The sequence below is a fragment of the Macaca fascicularis genome, chromosome 13, assembly GCF_037993035.2.
Source record: "Macaca fascicularis isolate 582-1 chromosome 13, T2T-MFA8v1.1".
Taxonomy (NCBI): domain Eukaryota; kingdom Metazoa; phylum Chordata; class Mammalia; order Primates; family Cercopithecidae; genus Macaca; species Macaca fascicularis.
The window spans coordinates 8,963,992-8,989,908 of NC_088387.1; the positions used below are offsets into that span (position 1 = coordinate 8,963,992).

The 25,917-nt window shown below is 40.0% G+C and overlaps 1 long non-coding RNA gene and 1 other non-coding gene across 4 annotated transcripts in view; both read left to right on the forward strand.

Moving 5' to 3' along the window:
• The window catches only part of LOC102126542 (uncharacterized), a 108,086-nt gene extending 83,963 nt beyond the window's left edge, over positions 1-24,123 (forward strand). For 2 of the 3 annotated variants that reach the window (XR_010580313.2, XR_012421992.1), the window contains one exon: positions 907-4,178. This is a non-coding gene — a long non-coding RNA (uncharacterized lncRNA). Of the gene's footprint in view, positions 1-906; positions 4,179-13,764 lie in introns of those variants that run through there. The other variant, XR_010580312.2, reaches the window with a different exon arrangement.
• LOC123568551 (small nucleolar RNA U3) lies at positions 14,378-14,585 on the forward strand. The gene has a single exon (XR_006691914.1). It is a non-coding gene; the product is annotated as a small nucleolar RNA U3 (small nucleolar RNA).
• Positions 24,124-25,917: the final 1,794 nt, after the last annotated feature.

Consider the following 25,917-nt stretch of genomic DNA (forward strand, 5'->3'; position numbering starts at 1 on the left):
AAGGGAGAAAGGAAACAGGGAGGGAGGGAAGGAAGGAAGGAGAGAAAGAAAGAAAAAGAAAGAGAAGAAAGAGAGAAAGATCAAGAGAGACAGAGAAAGAAAGAAACAGAAAGAAAGATAGAAGAAAGAGAAAGAAAGAAAGAAAGAGAAAGAAAGAAAGAAAGAAAAAGAGAGAGAGAGGGAGGGAGGGAGGGAGAAGGAAGGAAGGAAGGAAGGAAGGAGAGAAAGAAAGAAAAAGAAAGAAGAAGGAGAGAAAGATCAAGAGAGACAGAGAAAGAAACAGAAAGAAAGAAGAAAGAGAAAGGAGGAAAGAAAAAAGAAAGAAAGAAAGAAAGAAAGAAAGAAAGAAAGAAAGAAAGAAAGAAAGAAAGAAAGAAAGAAAGAAAGAAAGAAAGAAAAAAGGAAGGAAGGAAACTGAATATTTCAAGATGGCTTCCCTTCTAGCGCAATGTGGATGGCACCCCATCAGGGTAAATGGAGGAGCAGAGTGAGGAGATGACAGGAGTGAGAAAGTGAATTAATTCTGAAAGTACATCCCTGTTGGGATCTGGGGGAGAAGAACAGGAGACTCTCCTGAATCTAATGATGGGGAAAATGCTGCTTCAATTTAGCCTCAGTAAGTCCCAAAGCTTAAAACTCCCTAAGTTTCTTCAACTCGACAACAGAGAGGAAAGTTGCACCAGCAGGTACTTAAGGACTCTTCCCAATGTGGAGGTGGAACCAGGATCCTGCGACTGTAGGCACACAATCACTGGTGCTGGGAAGTAGCTGTATCTGCAGCATCCCCTTGACATCTGCCTCATTTCAATAATTTCCAGCCATTGAACCTCTGTCTGAATGAGCATTAGGAAACAGGCATGTTTGGATACTAATTTGAGCCTCTTTCTCTCTCCAATCTCTCTCCAGTTTGAATTTTATGCTTGTGAAAGGGCTCTGTTGATGATTTTGATGTCTGCAGCTTTCCATCCGTATGACCAGACACATTCTCACCAGCTCCATATATCAAGATGAGGAGGGGAGACCTGGTAGCTTTTCCTTCTGTTAACTGCTGGCATCAGTAGAGTGATGCAGACATTTCTCTATTAAGAACTGAGCTGAGACTGAAGCTTCATTTTGTATGAGACTGTGCAGAGGTCATCTGAAGTCTCTCCCAGGTGAGGTTATTATGATCCTGGATTTGAAACTGTGACCTACTGGTTTGCCAGATGCCAAGAACAAATGCTCTGAAATTGATTTTCCATAAGACATGATGAGCTGCTCTAGCTTGCCTGGGAAGAGTGGAATATTTAACCTGTGGGTGAGACTCCTTCTTGCTACCTATCAGCTTTGCCACTGCTCTGATCGAGAAACGTCTTGGGAGCAGAGTTGGTAAGAGTGAATCAGACTATCTGCCAGCATAGGACTCGTGGTACCTGCTTGTTCGATCCCTCATTTCCATCCCCTCTATCCTTTGCCTATTGTCAGTCATTGTGGTTGATCCATTCAGAAGAATCGTGAATATTCATAGCCATCTTAATTTACTAATATATATTCACTAATGTCAGAGATCTGTACATGTGATTCCTGAGCTTATTACAGTAACAAGTTTCTCCAATGCTACTGGGCATATTCTTCATGTCTTTCTTTCCAGACTACTGACTCAATTTAAGATTACATCCCTTGCTCCTTTGTGTGTATTGCATTTGCCCTGTAAAACTCATTCCCTTCATATTGTAGGACATCTAAAGACATGGGGGGCATTCCAAGAGTAGTCATAAGATGTGTCTGATGCTGTTCTTTTAACGTGATTCACTCTTCCTTTGATCTGTGAAACTTCCTAGCATTCTGTCATGGCTATTGGGGTCCTGGGAGAGAAAGTTGGAACCTGCTTAAGTATTAATTGGTGTAGGATGATTTTTCTCCGCATCACACTCAGGCTGCTACCTCTGCAGTACAGTGTGCACCACTTCTTGCTGCATCACTGAGGAAAGAAATAGTAAATTAAGTAGGTTTTTAAATTGCCCATTGAATTCACATCATTAAATAATGCTATAAGAAATTCTTAAGCGGAGACAAGTAGGAGAATTAAAATGCTATAAATTATGCCTGGGAGGGGCAGCGGGGTGTTAAACTCTTGTTTTGCCCTTTGTTCTGGCCACAAAGCACCCACAGCCAGGGATGGTTCTGCCCACTGCTTAACAATAAGTACCTGGGAGGAAGCGTGACCCCTGAGTGCCCCCAAAAGGGGGATTATTGTAACAGCATTTAGCTCATCTCCAGAAACTGGTGAAAAATACCTCTGCATCATTCAGGTTACACTTGTCCCCAGGGAGCCATTAAAGTTTCCTTCTTTCCCTCTTACTGCTGCCTGGTATTTTCCATTCCCCAGTTCCTTTCCTGTCCAGCAGCAAGGAAGTGGGAAAGGAACAGTGCTCATCTGGCATATAAGGTAATTCCCTGTATCATTCACCCTCAACTGTCAGGAAAGTTGCAGCTACACCTGGTCATTGGTATTTTTCTCTATCATTATTCTTGATCGTGCCATCCTGTCTCTTTGGCTAATGTTTGTCCAAATATTCTCATTTTCCAACCAGTCTGTAAACGTTATAAAAACAAGGACAGTTCTGTTTTCAAAGCACTGTACTTCAGTACCTAAAACAGTGCCTGGCCCATAAATAGTGCTCTGGTTACCCAAGGCTGTGTGACAAATACCATAATGTAGTAGTTTTAACAACAGCAATCGTCTTATTGTCTTGAACAATTCCTATGGGTTAGGAACTAGAAAAGGCCTAATTTTTGACCCATAGTCTCAGTGGTTCTGCCTCAGGGTCTCTAATGCAACTGCTAGAGATATAACAGGGATTTTCTGAACATCTTCTCTGTTGCATAGTCTCCAGGTCTTTCAGTGTGGTCCCTCTTCATGTGACTAGTTGAGCTTCCTTACAGCATGGCCACCTGACGGCAGGAGGACTATCTACATGACTGCTGAAGGCTTTGAGACCAAGCATTTTAGCAGCAAAGTAGATGCTATGAAGCCTTTAGTGACCTGGCCTTGGAAGTCACACACCATAATTTTCACTGCAATCTCAAGTTACAAGTGAGTCACAAGCCTACCTAGATTCAAAGACGGGGGAATTCGACTTTAGTTCCTGATGTTCGTGTGGCAGGATTTTAGAAGCACATGGGTTACTGGAGATATTGTTGTGACCATCTTTGGAAAATACAACAAGAGTGCCCAACCTTGTTTGTTTAAAAAGTAAATAAATGCCTTCTGAATGATTTCTCCATCTCTCCTACTGCAGATTTCCTCTGACCTCAGTTTTCAAATAGCTGTATTTTCATTCCATTACTGGAAACTGCATTATATCCTTTTTTTGAATGGCCCTTTGTATTCTACCAATTCAGCTCTTTTATAGACTATCTTCATAAAATATCAGTTCTTGAAATTTTCTTCAAGCCATGTGCTTTCTCTCTCTGACTTACCTATATTCCTCTGTTGAGCTTAAATTTCTGTACTTTGTCTTAAGGATGAGTCTTGAAAATTCAATACACCCTCCTCACCTCAGTGATCATGTTACATCCCATCTCTACCATAATGAAAATCATTTCCTTTAAGATTTTAGAAATTTTCTCTTTGTTGATAATTTTCAGTTTTCTGTTTTCAAGTCTGAGCTCTCCTAAGGAAACAATTTGGTATCTCTGTTTATGTCTTCATAAGCTAACCAGACTCAATTAATTCCAATGTAGCGTAACTGCACTAAACTATTTTCTTCATAAACTTTTCTACTTTCTCCACTTCTAAAGAAGGTTGCTTTGAATAAGAATTGTACAATTCCTTATACAGCCATGTTCAGAGCGGCATTATTCACAACTGCCAAAGGCAGAAGCATCCCAAGTATCCATCAATGGATGAATGGATAAACAAAATATAGTGTATATGGTGGAATGAAATACCATTCAGCTCTTAAAAGGAGGGAAATTTTGACACGTGCTACAACATGAAAGAACCTTAAGGATATTACACTAGTGAAATAAGCCAGTCACAAAAGTATAAATATTATATAATTCCATTTATACGAAGTACCTAGAATAGTCAAATTAATGGAGATAAAAATAGAACTATGACTGGCAGGGGCTGGTGGAGGGAAGAATGTGGGGCTATTATTTATTGAGAATAAAGTTTCAGTTTTGCAACATGAGGAAGTTCTGAAGATGGATGGTGATGATAGTCGTACAGCAAGATGAATGTAATCAACACTCCCGAACTGTACACTTAACAATGGCTAAGGTGGCGAATTTTATGTCATAGGTAATCTACCACAATTTTTTAAACTTCTTTTTAAAAAATTGCTCAGTTTTTTTTTGTTGTTGTTTGTTTGTTTGTTTTACTTTTTCTAGCCAATATCTTTAAACCAAAATCAGTTCTACTGAAGCAGTCAGCCTACTGGTAAGAAACTTATTAGTGTAATAATTGGAATTGCTCAGATTTAAGGTAAAGAATAACAGAAGGTTTCAACTTTTCTAAGTAGAAAATATCTTTATTGGATAGCCTGTAATCATTCCTCTTACACACACACGAGCACATACACATATACACCCTTCACAGTGTAAGGCATATTTTGTTAAGGAAGGTCTTTGATTCAGGTATATGATTGGCTATGATTTTAGTAAGTATTTTGCATATTGTATCCCATTAAATCCTCACATTAACCTTATAAGAAAAGTACTACTATGGTCTAATTTTATTTATTTTATCTTATTTTTTTGAGACAGGGTCTCACTCTGTCACCCAGGCTAGAAAGCAGTGACACAATCACATCTCACAGCAACCTTGAACTCCTGGCCTCAAGCAACCTTCTCACCTCAGCCTTCCTAAGTACTAGGATTATAGGCATGAGTCACCGCACCCAGTCGTATGATCTCATTTTAATAAGAGAAAGTGCAACTGAGAGTAACAAAGTTACTTAATACAGAGAAATTGAGGTTAGAGGTAGTATTTGAACCCAGGTACCCAGCCCCAGACCTTTCCCTTCTTGACATTCTACTTAAATGTCACCTGCTAACTATGAGATGTTCTATGTGGAAATGTGGAAATTGCTCTGAGGTTGGAAACAGGACACTCGGGCTCCAGTCCAGGCTCTGTCCCAAATGGCTAAATCACTTTGTGCTTGGCATTTAATGCTCAACTGAGACTCAGTTTCTCCATCCATAAAATGGTAAATCTATTTACTTTAAAACCTATTTTGAAAATCAAAATCAAAATTAAATAATATAAGTACTATATATTAAATAATATGAGTACTATGTATTTATATATATAAATACAAGTACTATATATGCTCATTATCAAGTGAGCAAATATGACCCATTGTTATCATGATGAGGTAAACAGTTTATCATCATGATAAACAGATGAAACATCTCTAATCCAGACAGCATAATAGGGAGAAGAAGATGCCAGAAGTAAGAGACAGGGAAGAGGTTGTATTGCAGCTGATGGTCTGTTTAGTGAGAGTTACAAGATGGGATGTGTGTATATAAGTAATTCTTAAGGACAATGCATATCAGAGAAATTCCTGCAAGCTCTTCCTTCACAAATCTTGAAGCAAGAATGTAAAGAATGTAAAATTGTGATCCTGCTTAGGAGGAGAAACAAATTTAGGTCGTGTCACACACACACACACACACACACACACACATATATATATATATATTCAGATCATTTTATATGCATCTGCATTTGCAAGCTCACCATGTCTTTTTAATAGCAAGGAGGGGGAGGAGGAAAGGCAAGTGACAAAGAGTTGGTTCCTAAAGTGAAGAAGTGGATCAATCCATGAATGTTTTCAAAAAATATTTCAATAAAATACATGAGTTCTGCTTCCACAATGGATGATTTTCAGCAACTTGTCCCTGAAACAGTCAGTTGGTGGGTCTTCATGAGTTCTCCCAGAAGCAGAAGCTGAGACAAGAATGTGAAAGCAAATTATTTACTAAGGGGTAATCTAGGAAGAACTGTCAGGACTAGGGGGAAGTGAAGCAGTCTAACACAGGGAACACTTGTGAGCAGGAGAACAATGTAGGATCTGAGTGGAAGTCTGCTGGAGACCTCAATGAATCTATATATAATACACCTCAGTTATTCCTTTTATCCACCTGGTCTTTTCTGCTGCCGTTAATATCTGGAAGGTCTCACTATCTTCACTTGGTTCTCTGCTCTTCCAGTGTTTACATAGCCAATTCCCTTTATTAAATACCCTCTACTTAAAATACCTAGAATGGGACCAACTCGAGCAGTACCAACCCCTTCTCCACAGAGATGTTGACCCTGATTATCAACCTGCAGAACCAATGACAGCATCAGTCTCCCTCCAGACATCGTGAGAGATTTATTTACTTAATAAATTACTTTTTGTGTGTGTGAGAAAATTGGTAATCTGCTTTATTCACTTAATCTGCTATGATTGAGGATTTATTTTACTCATAAGGAACTATGTAATCAGTTCTTTCCATGCATTAATTTATTTACATATTTTTAGCATTTTGCATGATAGACTGTCCTCATCCAGTTCATTGACTGAGCAAGTATTTGCTTTCTAATGAGTCCTATGATATCCACCCATCGTGGAGTCTAGACTGTAAGAGAGATAGACATCGCAAGAGTTTATTTCTGCTTTTACTTTTCTTTGAAACAAACTGAGCTGTTGTGTTCCATGTAACTCCACACTGTCTTGGACCAGGTGCATGTTCCTCTTGTGTTGAATCACTGCAGCTCAAGAGCCAACTCAAGCCACACAAGCACATTTAAGGACTGCACCACATTCACTGACATTCAATTGGCCAATGTAAATTATGTGACCATACTCAACACAAATGGGGCTGAAAAGTATTTTGTTCACAAAGGGGTTGAAAAGTATTTTGTTCACAAAGGGAGAGGAAAGAATGTGCTAAAAAGTAATTCTCAAATTTTAACATGCATCAGAGTTCCCTGGGAGGCTTGCTAAACCAGATTGTGGGTCCCCATTCCCAAAGCTTCTCATTCAATAGGTTTGGAGTGGTACCCCACAATTTACATTTCTAACAAATTCCCTGTTGATGCTGATGCTGCTGGTCCAGGGACTAAACTTTGAGTATCATTGGCCTAACCTATCACTTTAGTCTTGATACCTATCACAGTAGGTATCTAGAGAGGCCATGCAATATCCAAGAGAAAGTCGGGGACAAAAGAGTGTAAAATGTGACATAAACGAAAAACAAAAATGATTAGTCTTGTGAATAGTCCTTATGAAAAAATGCAAAAGGATCTTGGTTTAATTAGGCGAAAGTAGAGTAGAAAACCCAGTAACAGTCTTAAAGTGTGCATTAGAATATAAGCGGCTGTTTTTTGGAGGACAGGAATAGAGTTAAAATGCATCAAGATATTTAAGTTAGCCATGAGCACGAACAGCCCATTTTCAAGGCTGTTGACATGGCAGGTACATCAAAGAGACCTAGAATATCAGAATTAGATCATTTAAGGCATAAACAGTTACCATCGTGTTATTATTTGACTTTTGTCCTACCCTGGTGCAAAACTGGGATCATCTCTGAGGGTCACTTTGGTCCCATAATTTGGTAAAGCCGGGTATGAGGATGGGAGAAAATGCAGTTAAGAAGGAGACAGAGGGATCCTGAGGAATGAATGCCTTCTTTATTGGCAAATGTATTAAAAGATGTTACCAACAAAGTTTTCATAAAAGCAAACATTTCCTAATCGTGCTGTCACCCTTAAAGCATGATGAATCTTACCCCATCAGGGAGTCAGCTTTTGTGGGGAGACTAGAAAAAGCATCAAACTGAATGTCACAAGACCTAGCATGAGCCTAGGTTCGGCCACATTTGTGTTGGTTGCTTAATTATCTTAATCTTTTGGAGTTTCAGGTTTCTTGTCGATAAAATGGATATAAGAATACCAACACTAATAAAAGAGAAAGAGTTTTGCAAACCATAAAGTGCTATTCGAATGCTGGCATTGGGATGGCTCAGAAGCAGTGACCAGGAGCAGACCCGTCCATCTCAGCATGCCTTGAGGAGCATTATGGGAGTGCTTTCCAAGTTGGAATTTCAAGTGTCACTGTGAGGACGGTTTGTGTTTTGAATATCAGACAGTAGGCCGGGCGCGGTGGCTCAAGCCTGTAATCCCAGCACTTTGGGAGGCCGAGACGGGTGGATCACGAGGTCAGGAGATCGAGACCATCTTGGCTAACACGGTGAAACCCCGTCTCTACTAAAAAATACAAAAAACTAGCCGGGCGAGGTGGCGGGCCCCTGTAGTCCCAGCTACTCGGGAGGCTGAGGCAGGAGAATGGCGTAAACCCGGGAGGCAGAGCTTGCGGTGAGCTGAGATCCGGCCACTGCACTCCAGCCTGGGCGACAGAGCGAGACTCCATCTCAAAAAAAAAAAAAGAATATCAGACAGTAAAAGTTCAGTTCAGTTCATTGCACTCTCAGTTCAGGACGTATTATGAAAATCGATAGGTACAAGGCCTTCCTCTTGTCTAATCTCATGCTTTTTTCTTCAACTCCATTCCCAATCCCAGCTACCCCTCCCCACTCTCACTCAGTTTGGTATACGTCTTTGCTATGCACACATGTTTGAAATAGAGAGAGCATGTATTTATTTATGTGTGGCGGAGATACCGCACTTTATATCTCACTCTGGGTTTTACTCAACACTGTGCTTTGGTTTCTTCTGTCTATCCATTTAACATTATGCACCTCTAGTGACTACTATACTGGTAATTCTTTTTTAATTAGATTCTTGACATATGGTAATAAACTTTTTATTTTGCCAATTAAGGATATAAGACAAACAAATGTCTATTATCTACTCTTCCTATCATTCCATCAAAAAGGGTATTTTAGCATCAAAAATTGGATAAGGATAAAATCTCAAACTAAAGGATAGTTTTTTATGGTGAATACTTCGGGACCATCTAGATTTGTGGGAAACCTCATCCATTTCTCTCATTTGTGGAACAGTGAAGCTTTATCATGGGCTGGAAATAGAAAAACATCAGAGGAAAATATTTCTGTACCGTGCCATATAGTCATAGTTTAGACGTTGTGGGCCCAGAGTCAGCTTCAAGGCCATGAGAACTATGCAGTTGCACAAAGCCCCACACTTTAGAAGGGCCGTTTGCTTGGTTGAATGTTCTACTGTTACTGTTTCAAAATTCTTAATAATTTATGAACTGGAGGCCCTGCATTTTCATTTTGTTCAGGGCCTCAGTTCTCTGTAGGTCAGATAACCTCTGCTACAACCACTCCTCTCTGCCACGGGAGCACAGACACAGCCATAGACAGCATGCAAACAAATGAGAGTGGCTACATTCCATCAAAATTTTACTTCCAAATATAGGCAGCGGGCTGGATCTGGCCTGTGAGCCACAGTTTGCTGGCCCCTGGCTTAGAGCACAGGCTGTGGAGTAAGCAGCCTAGATTCAAATACTGATGCCAGGACTGCGGCTGCATGACACCTGGTCATTTACTTAACCTTCTCCAATTGCTACTTGCCCCATTTCTAACTGTGGGGTAATATTGTAAGTCTACCTCTGGGGCTGCTGTCAGAATTAGCCCAGTGATGTATGTAAACCGCCTAGTACCCTCCAGTACAAACTTCCTAGAACTACTCTCATTTCTACTCTTACTGTCCTCTAGCATCACCTCTCTGCCAGTCCTGATGCTGGGTTATTTACATATTCCAACCCGTCTGTCTTTCTGGTAATCTTCCAAATTCCGTATCAGAGGAAGCCGAAAGTGTGTGGATCGTTCACCATTTCCTCCCTTTCCAAGTAGATGTTTTTGGCTAAAATTAGCAACAGTTTTCAATAAACCAGATGCGATCTCTCACCCAGGGTTCTGGAATTTGGTGCCGAGTACACACTTTCATCAGATGTCCCCAGTGCTGGGCTGGTCAGAGGTACAATCACTCCCTCTCTAAGTAAGTTGATTCTGCAACACATGCGCACTTTCAGCCTCAGGCATTCAGGTGTTCTCACACACTTGCCGTGGTATCAACCTTCTCTCTGTCCATCATTAAAAATAATACAAGTGACTGCTCAAGGAAATCAGAGAGGATGCAAACAAATGGAAAAACACTCCATGCTCATGGTTAGGAAGAATCAATATCATGAAGGTGGTCATACAACCCAAAGTAATTTAGATTCAGTAGTATTCCCATTAAATTACCATTGACATTCTTCACAGAACTAGAAAAAAAAAGAACTTTAAAATCCATATGGAACCAAAAAAGAGCCCATATATCCAAGACAATCCTAAAAAAAGAACAAAGCTGGAGGCATCATGCCACCCAACTTCAAACCATACTACAAGGCTACAGTAACCAAAACAGCATAGTACTGGTACCAAAACAGACACATAGATCAATGGAACAGAGCAGAGCACTCAGAAATAAGACCACATGTCTACAACCATCTCATTTTTGACAAACCTGACAAAAACAAGCAATGGAGGAAGGATTCCCTATTTAATAAATGGTGTTGGGAGAACTGGCTAGTCATATGCAGAAAATTGAAACTAGACCCCTTCCTTGCACTTTATATAAAAATACCTCAAGATGGTTTGAAGGCTTAAATGTAAAACCAAAAACTATAAAATCCCTAGAAGAAAATCTAGGCAATACTATTCAGGACATAGGCAAGGGCAAATATTTCATGATGAAGATGCCAAAAGGAATTGCAACAAAAGCTAAAATTGACGAATTTGATCTAATTAAACTAAAGAGCCTCGACACAGCAAAAGAAACTATCATCACAGTGAGCAGACAACTCACAGAATGAAAGAAAATTGTTGCAATCTATCCATCTAACAAAGGTCTAATACCCAGAATCTACAAGGAATTTAAACAAACTTACTAGAAAAAAAAAACCAAACAAACTCATTAAAAAGTGGGCAAAGGACATGAACAGACACTTCTCAAAAGAAGAAATTTATGTGGCCAGCAAACATATGAAAAAAGCTCAACATCACGGATCATTAGAGAAATGCAAATCAAACCACAATGAGATACCATCTCACACCAGACAGAATAGGTGATTATTAAAAAGTCAAGAAACAACAGATGCTGGCAAGGCTGCAGAGAAATAGGAACACTTTTACACTGTTGGTGGGAATGTAAATTAGTTCAACCATTGTGGAAGACAGTGTGGAGATTCCTCAAAGACCTAGAACCAGAAATGCCATTTGACCCAGCAATTCCATTACTGGATATATACCCAAAGGAATATAAATCATTCTATCATAATGATATATGGACACGTATGTTCACTGCAGCACTATTCACAATAGCAAATACATGGGATCCATCTAAATGCCCATCAATGATAGACTGGATAAGAAAAACGTGGTACATATACACCATGGAATACTATACAGCCATAAAAAGAAATGAGATCATGTCCTTTGCAGGAACATGGATGGAGCTTGAAGCCATTATCTTCAGCAGACTAACGCAGGAATAGAAAACCAAACACTGCATGTTCTCACTTATGAGCGGGAGCTGAACGATGTGAATACATGGACATAGGGAGGGCAACAACACACAGTGGGGTAAGCATCTTCCTGTGTGCTTGTTAACCACTTGGGTATGTTCTTTGGAGAAATGTCTATTTGGATGTTTTTTCAAATAGCAAATAACTCTAAAAGAGAATGAGGATCTGTATCATAATGTAGTTGAAAGGTTATTTGGGAGGGTGGTTGCAGGGAGGTGGGAGAGCATCAGGAAAAATAGCTAATGTATGCTGGGGTTAATACCTAGATGATGGATTGATAGGTACAGCAAACCACCATCACACATGTTTACCTATGGAGCAAACCTGCACATCCTGCACATGTATCTCCGTATGTAAAATAAAATAAAATTTTTAAAATAAAATTAAAACAATATAAGTGACTTCTTACCTAGAGTAGGCTCTACAGTAAGTATGTTTTTGGAGTTTTTTTCTCCCTTATCTTCTTTACCGAGTTAAGGCCACACATCTTAGGCTTTGAGTCACATATACCTAAAATCTAAACAAAATTGAAAATATTCCCCAAAGTGGAAAAACTGCACTTGTACACACACACACACACACACACACACACACACACACACACACACACATTTTTTTACCTAAAATTTCAGGGGCTTAAAGATTCTCTGAGGATCAGTCACAACCACTAAAGATCTGTCTATGAAAACAGATGAATCCCTATCCGGGGGAATTTCAACACTTTACTTGTTGAGGTATCAGAATCACGAGTTGTATCTATGCTCGCTAGAGTACCTGACAGGGAAGAAGTACATTCATAAAAGTGTGAATTAACTAAGGTGAATTCCTAGGCATCTTGAAATCCTTTTAGGACCTAGGGATGATGAATGAATGGCTTGTGGTAAAGCAGCACGTCAGCCATCCATTAGGATAGCTTTGCGTTCCCTTGGTGAGCACATCTATACGGATGGTTCTTCCGGTTACTTTCAGGGTAGTGAGTTTTGCTTTGGAAAATGTGATTGATGTGGCTGTGCCTCCATGCACACATCATTAGTCTGTGGCGGGTAAGCTCAGATGGTCAGAGCACTGTGCTAATGAGGCGAAGGTTAGGGGTTCAGTGCCCATGTGGGCTACTTAGCTTTTGTCTCATTCATGTCCCCAGACTACTCCCAACATAGGCCACCTGTCTTGAAGATGTGTATCTGTAGTCAGGGGGAGGAGCCATGTGCAAGCATTTGGCTGGATCACTACAAATCTATCATGACTCTGGGAAATCAACCGCTGCATGAGATCTCGGCAGTTGGTGAGGGAACTCACCTTCATTTAAAAGGAACAGGAAGCATAATTCTCAATGCACACATGGTCTCAATGCAGTGGATTTTGTGAATAACATGTTAAACTGTCACTTAATTTTACATCCCTAGAAAATAGGTAACCAAGTGACATGATGTTTGACAAAAGAGTGGTGAGGTGCCCCTGACTTCACGAAATGTGGATATTTACTTACATATAGAGGGGTGTGCAGTAGCACTCATGCTGCAGAAAATTCATTTCACAAAAACAACTATAGATGCTCTTGAATTATTTAATAGGCTAATCTTCAATTAAGTGTTATCAAAATAATAGTTGAATTCAACAAAACTTTTCATCTTCATATTTCTTGAATAGAACGAGGCACATGTTTGCATCCGAAACTTCCTCACTTACCCTCAGTTTGGGTAAAAGCACTATGATCTGACACCAGCCAGGGGTCAGGAAGTAACCCTTAGGTCCTCCCTGACCCTCAGGCTCTTTGTCTCCCAGAACTACAGGAAGCCAAGAGGTTTTGTTTTAACTCCTTCGTGGCTCTCGTGTCTATCCCTCCCTCATTCTTACTATCATGATTTCAGCTCAAACCCTGGTTACTTCCTTACTGGACCACTAGAGCACACAGCTAACTAATCTTTCGTCTTCCCTTATCACTGAGGATAATTTCTGAGGGCGAGCTTTACAATCCGACTACCTGTGTTCCAACCCAAAAGCTACCATTTACTCTCTATGTGACTTTTAGCCTGTGCCTTTGTTTTTGTTCACCTGTAAATTGGGGACAAAAATAACAACAGGCTCATGGGATTTTTGTGATGATGTAAATTGGTTAATTTTATAAAAGGTGCTTAGAAAATTGCCTGGAATATAATATGCACTTAATAAATGTTATCTGCTATTATTATTGCTAATTAATTAATCATTATCATCATTTCTATATCTACTACAGGGACTGACTCAAGGTGTACTGTTCTAAATCCCACCGTAAGGCTTCCTCATCAAGTTACCTACCTTCTAATTGAGTATCCTCATCAGCTGAAATGTTTACTCACATAGAGGTAATGACAGTGTCTGCATTAGAGGATTTGGTCAAGATTAAATTAGCTATTGCAATGGAGTGCTGAGGACAACAGCTGGCACGTTTAAAATGCTTGCTAAATGTATACAAGTGCACAAGTTCTGTTTTATTAGTATAAACCAACACCTATGTCACTCTCTTGTTTCCAGTTATGTGATGTAAGGTAAGACTATTCTTCTAGGGATCATTTCTTTTTTTTTTATTTTGTTTTGAGATGGAGTCTTGCTCTGTCCCCCAGGCTGGAGTGCAGTGGTGCGATCTCGGCTCACTGCAACCTCCGCTCCTGGGTTCACGCCATTCTCCTGCCTCAGTTGGAACTACAGGTGCCCGCCACCACGACCCGGCTACTTTTTTTTTTTTTTTTTTTTTTTTTTTTAGTAGAGATGAGGTTTCACCGTGTTAGCCAGGATGGTCTCAATCTCCTGACCTCATGATCCGCCCGCCTTGGTCTCCCAAAGTGCTGGGATTACAGGTGTGAGCCACCGTGCCCGGCCAGGATCATTTCTGTAGTTCAGTACCAGAGACGTTTCTCTGAAAGTGTGGAGCACCAGAAACCACAAGAAGGAGGCACAGCAATCTCTCCTGAGCGTGGAGCCTGCTCTAAGTGTTGTTTTGTTGCAGCTGCTGTTTGCCATTGATGATAGTTCTCTTCTTTCAGGAGAGTAAGAAGGAGAGGATGCAGCCTGAGTGGTTTCCATTAGGACTTTGAAAAAAAAATCATATAATAGTTCCTCATTGAATATAGACATTGTTCCCAACATGTTAGAAGCTAAGAAACCCTTTGTCACGTAACAAATTTCAAGTAGCTGTAAATGCTCTAAATACCTATGTGAGACTTCAGCAACATAGCAGACCCAGCTAATGTAGAGAAGTCCACCTCTTGATATAAATGTATAAATACGTTTAAAACAAGTAACACTGCACAAGCAAATTCAAAAGACAAAAAGAACCCTCCCAGTACTAGAATCTCAAAGCTCATGCAAAGCTAGAGCAGAGGCCACCACTGCTCACAAAACTATCTTCCCTGATAACAGACCCTAGGACTTGGGGCTGTGACTTTAACCACACTGGAACAGGTGAGAAAACTTCTCACTTGAACTAGGTGGAGAGCTGGAATAACTTTTATTTTTTTTCTTTTTCTTTTTTTTTTTTTAGGCAGAGTTTCACTCTTGTTGCCCAGGCTGGCCCTTCCTTCCTTCCTTCCTTCCTTCCCTCCTCCCTTCCTTCCTTCCTTCCTTCCTTCCTTCCTTCCTTCCTTCCTTCCTTCCTTCCTTCCTTCCTTCCTTCCTTTCTTTTTGCCCTCCCTCCCTCCCTTCCTTTCTTCCTTTCTTTTTGATGGACTATGGCTCTTGTCACCAGGCTGGAGTGCCATGGCATGATCCTGGGTCACTGCAACTTCGGCATCCCAGGTTCAAGTGCTTCTCCTGCCTCAGCCTCCCAAGTAGATGGGATTACAGGCATGCACCACCACGCCTGACTAATTCCTTGTATTTAGTAGAGACGGGGTTTCACCATGTTGGTCAGGCTGGTCTCAAACTCCTGACCTCAGGTGATCCACCCACCTCAGCCTCCCAAAGTGCTGGGATTACAGGTGTGCGCCACGGCGTCTAGCCCTGGAATAGCTATTTTTATAAAGCCAAGACAGTCCAGGTCACACAAAGAGAAATTAACTCCACTCACCAACCTGGGGAAACAGCAATGTAACTTTCTCCCTGCTGACAGCTATAAAAGAGAAAAAGGTCTCCTGCAAGAAATCAGAACACCAATTTTGTGCCATGAGTGCATGGGAAGATCAAATTTATATTATTATCCAGGTGTATGGGAGCCTTAAGTGGGATTTTATCTGTAATATGAAATTCCAATAAATCTAAAAAAAGAAAAGGAAAGCTGCTTTGTACAGACAACTATGCAACTGGGGTGGTGGCATATGACTCCTCCCACACAAAATAACCCACCAGATACAAATCATAACCACAGAACAAGAAATATGCAAAAAAGCTGGCACTTTTAATAACAAATTTTAAAACCATCTAGAAACTAAAATTATGGTCATTAATATGTTTAAAAACATTGGATAGGTTAAGCAGCAGATTAGATAAAGCTGACAAAAGACTCAATAAACTGGAACACAATTCTGAGAAAAATCCCTCAAAATGCAGCACAAATAAATACAAAATGTAAAGTGTCAAAAGAGGTAAGCAACAGAAATAATGTCTCATATTCATCTAATAAATCCACCAAGTAAAAGAATATTTGAAGAAAAAATTATTGATAATTTTGCAGAACTGAAAAAAATCAGATTAGAGAAGTGCCCCAATTCCCAAACAAGTAAAAATAAATCTATACCTAGACACGTCGAAATGAAATTAGAAAAAATAAAAACAAAGGAAATATCTTGAAGAGAATTAGAAAAAAATAGAAATTACTCACAAAGGAAGCACATGGTGCTGACTACAGGTATCTCTTCATCTATCATAAAGCCCAGAAAAAAGTAGAAGAACTTGTTAACCTACAGGCAGTTAAACTGTTATTTACAAGTAAAAGTAAAATAAAGATTTAGAGAGTATAGCATTCATAGACTGTGATTCAAGAAACACTAAAAAAAGATATTGAACAGAAACTGAATAGGCTGGACACAATGGTTCATGACTGTAATCCGAGCACTTTGAGAGGCCAAGGTGAGTGGATCACCTGGGGTCACGAGTTCTAGACCAGCATGGCCAACATGGTGAAATCCCATCTCTACTAAAAATACAAAAAAATTAGCTGGGCATGGTGGCACACACCTGTAATCCCAGCTACTCAGGAAGCTGAGGCAGGAGAATCGCTTGGGCCTGGGAGGCAAAGGTTGCAATGACCCGGGATCATGCCACTGCACTCCAGCCTGGGTGACAAGAGCAAAACTCCAAAGAAAGAAAGGAAGTAAGAAAGAAAGAAAGAAAGGAAAGAAAGGAAAGAAAAGAAAAAGAAAAGAAGGAAGGAAAGAAGGAAAGAAGGAAGGAAGGAAGGAAGGAAGGAGGGAAGGAAGGAAGGAAGGAAGGAAGGAAGGAAGGAAGGAAGGAAGGAAGGAAGGAAGGAAGGAAAAGTGAATTGCAAGAGACTGATGATTTTGAAAATTTATAAACATAAATGAATCTAAACTGACTTATTAAGAAAAATTAAGTGACATGTATCTGTAGTCCCAGCTACTCGGGAGGCTGAGGCAGGAGAATCGCTTGAACCGAGGAGGCGAAGGTTGCAGTGAGCCGAGATGGTGCCACTGCACTCCGGCCTGGAGACAGAGCAAGACTCTGTCAAAAAAAAAGAAAAGAAAAGAAAGAAAAAGAAAAATTAAAGGTATATCTAAACTTGGAAAGCTTAAAAACAAGGACTCAAAATCCCATTCAACAATAGCATAGAAAAAAAAGAGGGGACAGTAAGAACTAAAGGATTTAGTTCCTCTTGGAGAGAGCAGAAATGTTGATAAGCTTAGACTCTTCACATCAAAAGTGCTTGTTAAAGTGTAAGGGTATTGGCTAGGCGTGGTGGCTCACACCTGTAATCCCAGCACTTTGGGAGACCTAGGCGGGTGGATCACCTAAGGTCAGGAGTTCAAGACCAGTCTGGCCAACATGGCAAAACCCTATCTCTACTAAAAGGACAAAAAAATAATTAGCTGGGCGTGGGCACCTGTAATCCCAGCTACTCAGGAGCCTGAGACAGGAGAATCACTTGAACCTAGGAGGCAGAGGTTGCAGTGAGCCGAGATTGAGCCACTGCATCCAGCCTAGACAACCGAGTGAGACTCCATCTCAATACTACTACTACTACTACTAATAATAATAATATAAAGGTATTGCAGAACCAGGATTTGGGGGACCTGAATCTTATATAATCTGGGGAACTTACATTATTTTCTCTTAAGAAAAGAATAAAAAACTATTTTAAATTTTTCAAATTTTACAAAAACATCTGAGCCACATTGCTATGTCTTAGAGGAGGACCATGTATGTAAGGGGCCAGAAGGCTATATACTTCCTTAGCTAAATCTAGCTGTAGTGCAACTTTTAGAAAAACCAAAATAAAATGCTTAAACCATGTTCCAATCCAAGAAGGAGGTGAGAGGATAAAAATAAAGAAATGCTATCAAACTAATAAAAATTTTTTTTAAAAAAAGAAAAAGTAAACAAAGTCACTGAAAATTGAAAACATAAAATAACATAGTATAAAATGTCCAAATAAACCAGTAATTATAATAAAAAATTAATGAGCTAAATGTTCAACTTAATAAGTTAGAAAAATTATAAAAGAAGTCCAAAGAAATAGAAGGAAAAAATAAAAAGATAACAGATATTAATGAACTAGAAAATACAGAAATAATAATGAGGATGAAGAAAACTGAGATTAGTAACTATTCTTTCTAAGTAAATTCCTGACATTTAAGGAGAATTGGATAATTTTCACAAACAAGGCCTCTCACTTCCTGGGTTGCCAAAACATTAAGAAGAGTTTGTTAAGTTTGAAATTCTTCTAATTTTTTCTTCCCTCATGGATCTCATATCTTACAACTCTTGTCACACAGGCAAATTTGCAAATTTCAGTCAACCAACCATAAAAATCGTTTCTACTTGTTTCCATTGAGTGATACTTTCAGGCCTCACATCAGTCCAAAATCCTGAGGTCTGGGTTACCTTTTATCTTTTTGATGAGCCCTGGGTAGAAGAAGCAGGTACTTTTTAGACTGGGCAATAAGAAACTGGAAGTCACAGCTGTGTAGGGGGCATTGTATTTTTATTGCCTGCTCCCCAGGGCTGTGTTTCACAGCTACCCAGAATAGAGGTGTGACACTTAAATAACAAATTTTTGATTAGAAAAGAACAGGAGCAAGCTTCTCAGCCTGACTGTTCGCATTTCTTTTGCTTCTTCTTCATTTTCTTTTATTTTCTGTTTATCATCTGTCTTGTCTTTAATCAGATGGGTATACGCATAAATCACAGGATACAGTTTGGCACTAAATGGCCTCTGAAAGGATCATAGCTATGCCTTCAAACTGATTCATATCTAAAGTGCCCCCAAAAAGTTGCCAGTGTGCTCCACCCTGAATTCTAAAATAGAGGCACTCCTTGGAAAAGGGGAATCTCTTTCACTGCCTAGTCATTTCAGTCTGAGGAGAGACAGCCCCCAGTGGACCACAAGCCAGGAACTGTATGCAGCACATTAAGAAAATCCTCCAAAATGCAAACCAAAAAAAAAAATATTTTTTCATCATCAGAAAAAAAAGTGAAAGAAGGAATTAGATGGGGAAAAATGGATCTTCCTCTTTCAGCCTCAGAATGTCAGTTGAAGCTCGGAAGTACTCTTTTATTACACAGATAATTCAAAGCAAGAAATCTCCTGTCAGGATAAGGACAGCCGCTGGGCTGAACAGGGCAACAAGTTCGGGTCACCTCCACGGCCTTGCTGCTCCACAGGTGAATGTGGCCTGAAATAAAGGTATAAATTATCAGCATGGCGCATGGGACTTAGCCTTCCAATGCCCCTCCATTAACCTTCCACCCTCCTCCTGCCTGCAATCACCCTGTGGAAAAAAAGGTCCCCGTGTGACCTGGCAGAAGGTAACACAAATGTTTCACTGACTTTCGAATTAAGAAAGGTAAAAAAAAAAAAAAAAAAAAAAAATCCTAACTGTGGCATATAAAAGACACAGCAATTTAGGGTTTGGTTGTTTCCTATGGAAGGTGTGTGATTTTTTCACTCCCCTTCTATTTTTTGCTTTAAAAAAAATAATTGTTAAGTTTTTCAACATTGTGGCCTTAGGAGGTAATTTGCTAAATAGGACAAAATTAGCTGATTTTTGGACCATTTAAAAGAACATTTCTTTTGAAAGCATATAAAATGTATTAAAGCAATCTTCGGAGTCTTTACCCCTGCTTGAGATTTTAATTTACTCCGAGCTAATAAATTATCCCCCCTCTCAGAAGCTATTGAAAATTTTCAGTTAAATCCTTTTTAAATTTTAATGTGTTCAATTGAATCCTGGGCAATTTAGACATACACACTCACAGCTTGGGGTGGTCAGCTCACCAAGGCAAGACTGAAAAGGGGTCAGATTAACGTGAACCCCTCTGCCCCCTGGGATTACCAAGGTGATATGAACGAATGCGATTTCCCCCCACACATACAGGTCTGATGGTTGGATAATTACTTCTCCACAACAGCGTTTAACAAATGCCCCTATTTGAAGGCCAAGACCATTTTCTCTGCAGCTGGAGGAAGCTGCAGCACAGGCAGGAGGAGGTGGAAGCCAGGAGGGGTGGATGGAAGTGGGGAGGGAAGAAGAAGGGAGCAGGAAGCCGGGTGGCTCTAATCAGAGAAGGCAACGGCAGCGCCGGGATCTGGGTCACTTTGGTCGTAGGGTTTGCTGAAGCACAAAGGCTCACTTCATCTCAGGCAGGGCTCTGCGTTACCTCTGCACACTTATCAGAAATATTTTTTCAGGCTATCAATTATTATATTTGAACATTGCATCCCGGCTCTGGGGAGCCCTTAGCAAGCTGTAGCAAAAATCAATCCAGTTTTACAACTTTTACCTTGGCAGAGCTCCAGCCCTTTATCTACGTTACCCATAATTTAAAGATGCCATATCTCTTTCCGTGGCACAGATATATTCCCAAGTATGACATGTCCTTGATAAACAACAATAATTTTTTAAAGTTTGTACTGGTTAGTCTAGGTAGGGTTAACTTTCATGGAAGTTGCAGGCATCACCATGGTCGTTCCTTCTTGTCAATAATAATCATTACAGCAGTGGTTAGCAATACTAATTGCTTTGTCTTCCTTTGCTTCTCCTTTCCATAATCTCTGGTATATATGACTCTGGCCGTGAGCACTGATGTGATTGATCATATTGAAGAACCCCTTGCATTAAAAAAAAAAAAAAAAAAAAAAAAACTCACCAATTGGAAACAGAATCTGAGTCTTACTTGGAAAAATATTTGAAGGCTTCCATACGGTTGTGAACACATGACCTTGACCTTGCCTCTTCCCTTGATGCATGGGGGAGGTGGCACTGAGGACAGAGAGAATATACTCTCTTGTTAGCTGGGGGTACTTATGTGTGGACTAAGGGGATTGGCCATGTGGCTGGCACCTTGAGAGAGGTTATGTATCAAATCCAGAGTGGCAAGATTGAAGAAGACATGGTGCTTCTCAGGGAAAAATTTACTACCTTTCGTAAGGTGAGAAGTTGGAGCTGAGGTTGCTGTTCTCACATGTGGCCAAGTTTGTGTAGGTGGCAAAAATGATCATCTAGTCTGGCCTTCAGAGGATCTGTATAGAAAAAAAGAAGAAAATAAGAAGGTTTACCTTAGAGCCACATTTTGAAAAGATTTTTTTAATGTGAGTGTATTTTAGATGTCACCAGTATCTCAATCTCTTTGGTAAATCTTCATGTATAGATAAACCAGTGATCAGATAGGTTGGTTTTCAGATTACTTATTTTGTACTTGTGCTAGTTCCAAATGTGTTTTATGTGCTTTTTGTGCATCTCATTTCTGCAAGTTCCCTTAGAGCATTTAGCCAGAGGCTGATACAATCCTCTTTCTATCTTTGAGTAGTTCTCCACCAAATGTTTTGATAACTGTAGCTGCTGTGAAATCAAAGTAGAACAGACATCAAATGAAAAATAAATGTTCAGAACCCACAATTTTAAAAACCAGCAAATTAAGAACTTAATGTTTCTCCCATCAGTCCATCAATCTATCCATCCATCATTCATTTAGCCATTCTGGTTCTCAGATGAGAAAAGAAAGCTCATATATGAAATTTCCACTTATAGATTCTCAGGAAGTTTCAAAATAGTACAGAGAAGTCTCATATACCCTTCATCCAGTTTCCTCCAATGGTTACATCTTATATAATTATACCACAATATCAAAACCAGGAAATTCACCATGGCACAACATAAATGTATGATTCTATGTCATTTTTTCATAGTACTCATGATATTCATGTAACCACAATCAAGATATAAACTATTCCATCACCACCAACCTCTTTCCTCTTTACAGTCATATCAGCCCCTGTCACTCATTAACAACCACTAATATTTGTTTTGTTTTGTTTTCAATTTTGTATATCATTATTTTTGTGTATTTCCTATACAAAGTTGGATTGTATTTTTATTCAGTCTCCAACTTCTGTCTTTTAGTTTGTGTATTTAGAGCATTTATATCTAATGTATTTGTTGATACAGTAAAGCTTAAGTCTGCTGTTTTCTGTTTGTTCCCTGTTTGTTTTTTTCCTGCTTTCCTGTGGATCACTTGAACGTTTTTAGAATTCCATTTTGGTTTATCTATAGTGTTTTTGGGTATACAGCTTTGTAATTTTCTAGTAGTTGCTTTAGATATTTCCACGTTTATAACTCATCAAAGTCTAATGGCGTCAACTATTTCTTCTCTTCTGGGACTTCAGTGACACAAATGTTTGTTTTTTACTACGGTTGCACATTTTCCTGAGGCTCTGGGACACCCCACTCTCCACCTCCCTCCCCCCAACCAACCCCAGACAGTCTCTTTTATCTGTATTTTTCAGCTTGGGTAATATCTAGTTATCTATCTATCTTTAAGCTCAACAGACTCATCTGTCTTCTTCATCAGCTGTTGAGTTCATTCATTGAGTTTTTAAATTTCAGTTTGTATATTTTTCAATTCCAAAATATCCATTTTCTTCTTCTGTATATTTCTATTTTTTCTGCTGATACTTTCTCATTTTCATTTGTTCCAAGCATGTTTGTAATTCCTCACTGAAGAAGTTTTATATGGCTGTTTTTAAACCTTTGTCAAATAATTCTAGAATTTGTGTCATCTCCACATTAGTAAATGCTCATTTTCTTTTCTCTTTCAATTTATAATCTTTCTAATACTTTTCTATGTGACCTTCGATTAAAACCTGGAAACATTAGGTATCATATTATATGACTTCCTCTTTTATTTGAATTTTGTGTTTTAGCAGGCCTCCTTGACATGGCTCTGGCTGAGCACAGGGGAGCACTGCCTTGTTACTACCAGGAGGATTGAAAGTCTAGGCTCACCAGTTGGCCTCCTTTGACACCTGAAAGGAAGGGACTTCTTTTTAGTACTGGGAAGGGTGTTAATGCTGAGAGATCTACCCATTAGCCTATCTTGACCCTATCCTGGCTGGGAGGGACAAAGTTACCTGTTTACTATTCCCCAAGTATCCTTCACTGACACCAAAGTGGGCGGAAGGATCACCTTGCTGCTCATCAAGCAGTGAGAGCATTGATGTTCGGTCGCATCTTCCCTGACACTACCCCAGGGAAGGGGAAGAGGCGTCCCCTTTCTGGGTGGGAGTGCTCCCTGAGTAGTCTCCACTGACAGCACATGGGTTGGGAGTGGGTCATTTTCCCTTGGGGTGAGTGGGATTCATTACCACCAGTGGGATGAAATTTCAAGTTCCCTTGGCCTTGCCTGATGCAGCCAGAGTTGAGTGAGGAGCGGACATCTTACCACAGCCTTGTGAAGGTGGAAGTCTAGACTCCCCTCACTCAGACTCTGCTGGTAGGAGGAGTGGGGCACCAGTTTCCCTGAGGTGCTTTCTGGAGCAGAACCTTTATTGTCTAAAGGTTTTCTGTTTGACTAGGCTAGGCTGCCCTTTTCTTGGTCTTTTAGCTTTTCTTGGGACTTTTTTGGTCTATCCCCACTCTTGTTTCCAGGTTGCTGGCTTCTCCAGTATCCAGGCTGGGATATCGTAGGCAAAAAGAAAACTCAGATAACTCACTGACATGTCATTTCTTGGTTTCCATAGTCCTGGGCCACTCTGACCTCTGTCCACCTTGCCGAGTTCTTGTGTTTGTTTCTTCCACGGTGTCCATGGCTTTTAGTGGCTCTCAGCAGAGGACAAGGGGAAAGGACATCTACTCCATCTCCCCGGAAGTGAAAGTTTTTTTAATGTCTTCTTAAATTAATATATGGTATAAAAGAAGACTTTTACCCATGACGGTTCTATGGCTAGATGTATTAGTAGGCAAATGAGTCATTTTTCTCAGGTATTGAACTTTACCACATAAGTAGCATTTGTGTTCATTAAAATTTGAAAGCAAATATCAACAACAAAGTTCTGATGATAACTGCCTCATTTTAATATTTATGTAGAACTTGCTGCATTATAAATGTTGAGTTATGCTATTATCCCTGTCTATCCTGGCTTTTAATAAACGTAAAATCTGGCAAATATTACCACATCTATTCCTTATTTACTTTTGAACTGAAGAATAGAGAAGGTATTTCCTCATTAAAGCTTGAAACATGTCTATTTTGTGAGTAGAATCTCTAGAGAATCTATTTACCTATCTCTCTCCCACTACCAAAATATTCTCCCTGACCTGTTCTGTCTTCATCATTTTTGTAAATGCAGATAAAAATAAAATTATTCACATACTCATAGCTATGAAAAAGCAATGAAATAAAGAGTTGTTTTTTATCTGCTTTTAATTATATGAGAAAGAGAAGCTAAAAGAAAGAATTTCTTTTTAAGTGAGGGTAAGTCTGAGGGATAGATGGCAAGGGAAGAAAAAGAACAAGAAGGAAAAGGAGAGGTCATCAGAGAAGTTATGGAAGATTTGCTGTGAGGCCATGTTAAAATATTTCTTCATGATAAGACCTAGAATTTCACATATTAAGACACTTCCAAATCTAGCGTTTCAAATGATGAATTCCTTTTTAGCTAATAACTCCTAGTTAAATTCAGACTCGACTTAGGTGCCTTTATTTGAGAACCTAGTATATTCATTGGGACCGTGTCATCATTGGGCACCTGGCACACTGATGCATGTATTTGACTGGAGAATGAAATCCAGCAGAGGGGATGCCACCCGTGATGGGACCCTGAAGTAAACACTTTCTGAAGGGCATCACTCTATGGAGATTCCAGGAGAAAATACACCCTTACTTAGATACACACACACAGCATTCCCAACATACATGTTCACATGTAGTTATTCTAATCAGAAGTTTAGGTATAATATTTCAAACTTCTCTCAAATAAGTGGGTCAAAGAATGGCAAGAGTAATATCTGAGAACTGTAGAAGTGGCAAATCCATTTCAATTCACAGGTGAGCGGCAACCGTTCGATAGAGGCTACTGGGTGTGCTACTTTCAGGATTCTGAGGCAAGAACAGGAAAAATATGCTATTGCCTAGATGTTTAAATCCCCTGCCCCCAAATTTGTATGTTGAAATCCTAACCCCCAAAGTGATGGTATTAGGAGGTGGGGCCTTTGGGGGCTGATTAACTCATGGAAGTGGAACCCTAACGAATGGGATTAGTACCCTTATACAAGAGGCCCCAAAGATCTCCCTCACCCCTGCTGCCATGTGAGGACACAGCAAGAAGGCACCACCTATGAACCGGGAAAATGATCCTCACTAGACACCATATGGGCCAGCACCTTGATCTTGGACTTCCAGGTTCCAGAACCGTGAGAAATATTTTTTGTGTGTGATGGGGGCGGGGGATCGAGATGGAGTCTTGCTCTGTCGCCCAGGCTGGAGTGCAGTGGCGTGATCTCAGCTCACCACAACCTCCACCTCCCAGGCTCAAGCGATTCTCCTGCCTCAACGCACCAATTAGCTGGGATTACAAGTGCGCATCACTACTGCCTGGCTAATTTTTGTATTATTAGTAGAGATGGGGTTTCACCATGTTGGCCAGGCTGGTCTTGAACTCCAGACCTCAAATGATCCACCTGCCTTGGTCTCTCAAAGTGTCGGGATTACAGGCATGGGCCACCATGCCCAGCCATAGTGTTTTTGTTATAGTAGCCTAAACAGACTAAGATGGGGTATCATGGGAGGGGCAGGTGGAACCATGGATGCTGTGGCATGTCATAACGTAAAGTATTTGAAATGAGGAGAGCCATAACTTGCTGAGTATAAAAAGGAGGCCTGAGGCTGGGCTCGGTGGCTCACGCCTGTAATCCCTGCACTTTGGGAGGCCAAGGCAGGCAGATCACCTGAGGTCAGGAGG